Source organism: Coregonus clupeaformis, unplaced genomic scaffold (assembly GCF_020615455.1).
Source record: "Coregonus clupeaformis isolate EN_2021a unplaced genomic scaffold, ASM2061545v1 scaf3542, whole genome shotgun sequence".
In the NCBI taxonomy this organism is placed as follows: domain Eukaryota; kingdom Metazoa; phylum Chordata; class Actinopteri; order Salmoniformes; family Salmonidae; genus Coregonus; species Coregonus clupeaformis.
The window spans coordinates 37,204-41,864 of record NW_025536996.1 but is presented as its reverse complement, the minus strand read 5'-3'; the positions used below and the strand labels follow the sequence as shown (position 1 = coordinate 41,864).

The 4,661-nt window shown below is 42.7% G+C and overlaps 1 pseudogene; it reads left to right on the top strand.

Annotated features, from left to right (window-relative positions):
• Positions 1–545: 545 nt before the first annotated feature.
• On the top strand, positions 546–3,869 carry LOC123490217 (annotated as a pseudogene).
• The last annotated feature ends 792 nt before the right edge of the window (positions 3,870–4,661 follow it).

Here is a 4,661-nt window from a genome sequence, read left to right as displayed (position 1 = left end):
TCTTGCACTTGTTTGGGGAACAGGATTTCATCATTTTTATCTACATTTCTGCCTGAGAAATGACACCCTGATATAGTTCTGTGATCTGTGAAACAGTTCTGTTAATCACTGAGGCATTGTGTGTTTGTGTGTTCTTTTTCTTTAGAATTTTCAAATAAACTTGACGTGTTTTATGATTAATAGTGATGTTGTGCTTGTACTATTTTGGACACACTGTCCTCAGGCTCCAGCTTTATGTTGTATGTTGATCGTATTAAAACAAAGAAAACAATCTGAAGTTGTTGTTTTTAAGTTATATATACCATGATTTTTCCAGTCCGGCCCACTTGGGAATAGATTTTCCTCCATGTGGCCCCTGAGCTAAAATGAGTTTGACACCCCTGGCCTAGAACATCAATAAAGCAGAGTTGCTAATACAAAGCTTCCAATTCTCGAAGTAATGAGAAAAGCTGGCGTGTGCATGTGAATGAAGGATATTTCAGCCTGAATAGGCTCTACATGGCAGCGTGTAGGTTAATGATCTGTATGTATATCTGCTGCTACAGGTGCGTCAGATCCTTAGTCTCTGTCCTAATATCACCCACCTGGACCTCACTCAGACTGATGTCACAGACTCCGCCTTTGACAGGTATACCATCCATAGCCAGACCAATTATGCTGAAGACTACAGGGTATGATTAACTACTGAACTCATTGTGCCTCTCTTCTCCCCCTAATTGATTTGTTATTTTCACTTCTGTCTGTCAGTTGGTCATCTCTGGGGGCGTGTCTGTCTCTTGAGCACCTGGACCTATCCGGCTGTGAGAAGATCACTGACCACACCCTGAAGAAGCTGTCAATGGGTCTGGGGTACCTGCCATCTCTCACCTGCTCTCAGAAAGCGATCCGACCGGCAAGCCAAGCTTCTGAAGAGCCCTCCCATCAGTCTGCTGGACGAGCGGAGCCTCCGTCCGATGGGGCGCAACCAGCAGGCCCTGATCTTCAAGCAGCGGACTGGGAGACGGTGCAACAGCCCCTCCAGGGTCTGGGTCCTGGACCCCTCGGAGCTGGCTGACATCGAGGATGCAGCAGAGTGGAACCGCCGCGGGGGAGTGTCTACCCCTGAGGGGCGAGGTTTTGTGGCGATGAAGCCAGGTGGAGGTTCGTGTTGCTGCAGGAGGAGTAGGAGGCGGGGCCTCAGGACAAGCTTTAGCACCTCCTACTGGCAGAAGCAGTATGGGCTAGGGGAGGTCTGCTGTGGCCATTCAACCTGCTGCACTGGTGAGACGGCCCTGAGGGCTTTAGGAGGGCTGCAGTCTGAGTCTTACATCACCAGGGGGCAGTGCAGGGGCAGAGTTTTGGACAAAATGCTCCTCTGGGGGCCAGCGGTGCCTGAAGCTTTACAACAGAACTGATCAGTCAGACACTCGGCGCTCGCTTAGGTTCCTCAGCCTCTCTGGATGCTATCAGGTTACAGACCTGGGCTTGAGGTAAAACTGCTTGGGATGCTGCTCTTCAAAGAAACGACAAACATGCATACATATTCTACCTATGTATAAATTGTGTACATCTTTTTTTGTGTTACTGATATTGACTGTGAGTAGGTACACATGATTGTGTGTATTATATACTCTAAGCATGTGTGTGTTTCAGAGCGCTGTCTCAGCGTGGCAGTCTTCCTTTCCTGGAGCATCTGAACCTGTCTGGATGTCTCCTCATCACTGAGGTGGGGCTACAGGAACTGGTGTCAGCCTGTCCTGCCCTCAATGATGAACACTTCTACTACTGCGACAACATCAACGGTAACGCATGCACACACACACAAAACGCACAACATTAGGCAAAACTGTGGGAAAACACCCTCTTATCAGGCAACATATTTCTTGAATTGTTTGATTTATTTGACATAATAAAAACACAAAACGACCACACGTGGACACAATGCATTTAAAATAATTGAGGATGACACAACAAAGTTTTAAAACGTACTTCCATTGTGGTCCTCTTATTAACAATTATGTAGATTAATAAAACAAAGAAATTGATGATTATAACGCCATTGTAGAGTTTCTTCACAATGTAGTGTGCCCACTCATGGTGAAGACTGGTGCATATGCTGGCAAGTAACAACCCATGTGAGTTAGATCAGGGGTTCCCAAACGTTTTTGCTTCGAGACCCACCAGTTGAGGTGTCTTTTGAGTCGCAACCCACCATAAGGGTTGAGCAGTGAAAAAACATACACTAACCAAGAATAAGTAAAAAATATAATCTTGGCAGCGGAGAGAACATTTAGCAGTTTTAAAGCAAATTTCCTGCAATTCTACACATTTTGACATGGAGTTGAAAGAACATTTAGGTGTTTTTAAGCTAGTATCCTGAAATTCTACGCATTTTGACATGGCTAATGCTGTGTTATGCTCCAACATTATAACAATCAATGGGGGCCTGATTGTCTAGCTTTTATTTTGTTGATTGTAAGTTCTCAAAGATTATAGGCTATTACACTGAATGCATTTTTCCTCCTGAAAATGTCTTTGAAAAAATCTACTAAAATAAAAATGCAATGCACATAAAATGTAATTCCACAACCCACCTGGACCGCTACTGCGACCCACAAGTAGGTCCCGTCCCACAGTTTGGGAAACACTTGAGTTAGATAGTTTGATGATAGGGATGCCAGGTGATGCTACATGATGGTGATGCAGTGGGCTTGCCGGCTCTGTTATCAGCCTCTCTGTAGTATGTAATGCCAGGTGATTTAATTTTGGCGGTGGATTGTATTAAAGGTGCAATATGCCGAAATTGCTCTGCCATTTCCTGGTTGCTCAAATTCTAATAGTTTGTCTAATTTCAGTTTGTGACAAAACAAGCAATGTATAGTGTAGAGAATCATTGTATGATCTAAACCACTCTGAAATATATTTTCAATAACCAAAAATATTGTATTTTCAGCTGTCTGAAGCTGGTGGACAAAACAGAGTAAAAGATGCAAAAACAAAATTTTAAGAACAGGAAGCATATAAATCGTGCACATAGAACAGATCTACTGCTTCTTAGACTTGCTTTCGATGACAGAGAACTCACATTTCTATGTGAATTTGGTCGCAGCTTTAAAGAATCTCTGAATGGGGCTTATTTGCCAAGCCTAATGAATGTGCTGTTATAACAATCATACCTAACCTCACCTGGCTGTCCAGCACATTTCCCAGTGTAAGTTCCTTATGTAACAGTCCTGCTGATCTTGTGAGGTGCAAGGTAAGTGGGACTTACGGTAGCTAGTCGGCAAAAACACATTTACTGCTTGAGTGTCACAAGTTAATGTGTAACTCCATTGTGTAAACAGTAGCTTTTGAAATTGTTTCTAAACCAGTCGGAAGAGTGTGGGCGGTAGACCTACTTGGGAGGAGTTACATTTCCTGTTAATAGGTGCATTGGTTTTAACTTGTCCAGACCACTGGAATTTGAAGATTTGAGAGCATTCCAATCTCCACCCAGCCGGTGCACCAGCGAGGTAAAATGAATGGGCACAGCAGTACATGGCCTATGAGTGAGTGATTGACTGGTCTGACTGTGGCCTCTCTCTGCAGGTCCCCATGCTGATACGGCCAGCGGCTGCCAGAACCTGCAGTGTGGCTTCAGGGCGTGCTGCCGCTCTGGAGAGTGACTTTTGACCTAACCTTACTCTATGAATGCCCCCCCCACATCTGCACTTTAATCCTCACCTGGGAATATGCCATTCGTTGTACTTTGTCACTTCAGATAGTTTCTACGTGAAATTTTAAAGTAAAAAGTTGATTCCTGACATTTCCATTTTTATCTGTATTTCTTATAAACACTCATTTAGAAAATAAAATATATGGGTGTTGGATAAAGTATCTGCAAATGTAAATTCTGGTTCCTTATTTTGTGGTTTTTAGAAGGTGATTTGTTTTACACTTTCGTTTGAGTTACAAAAAAGCAGATGGTATACGTGAGCACCAAGTACTTGTTTCTGTACAACAGATATCCTGTAGTTTCTGACTAGGTCCACCTCATTTGCTCCTACTTGCTTGTTTTCGATCACCAATTTGCGATTACTGTAGTCTTATTTGGTTTATTGAAAATAGAAGTCAAACATCAGATTATTCACTGTGATGTGAGGTCCCTTCATAGGAAAATATAAGCAACCACCAAATTAATTATTATTACACACAGCTGACATACATTTTAAAAGATGAACAATTATAGTAAATAGTGGTGATTCACACGGTGGAAGATGCTGTTGCAGCGTAATGTGGTTTCATGTCAGGGACGGTTAAGAATCTGAGGGTGCTTCACATTTCACTACCAGAGACCACACACAGATTCAACAAAGTTTTAAATCGTATTTCCATCGTGGTCCTCTTAACAATTATGTATATTTATAAAACAAAGGAATGTATGATGATAAAGCTATTGCAGAGTTCCTTCATGGAGTGTGCCCACTCATGGTGAAAACTGGTGCTTATGCTGGCAAGTGGCAACCCATGTGAGTTAAATCAGGGGTTTATTTGCTTTGAGACCCACCAATTGAGGTGTCTTGAGTCGTGACCCACCATTGAGCAGTGAAAAAACATACACTGACCAAAGAATGTGTAAAAAATATAATCTTGGCAGTGAAGTTTTAAAGCTAATTTTCTGCAATTCTACACATTTTGGCAAG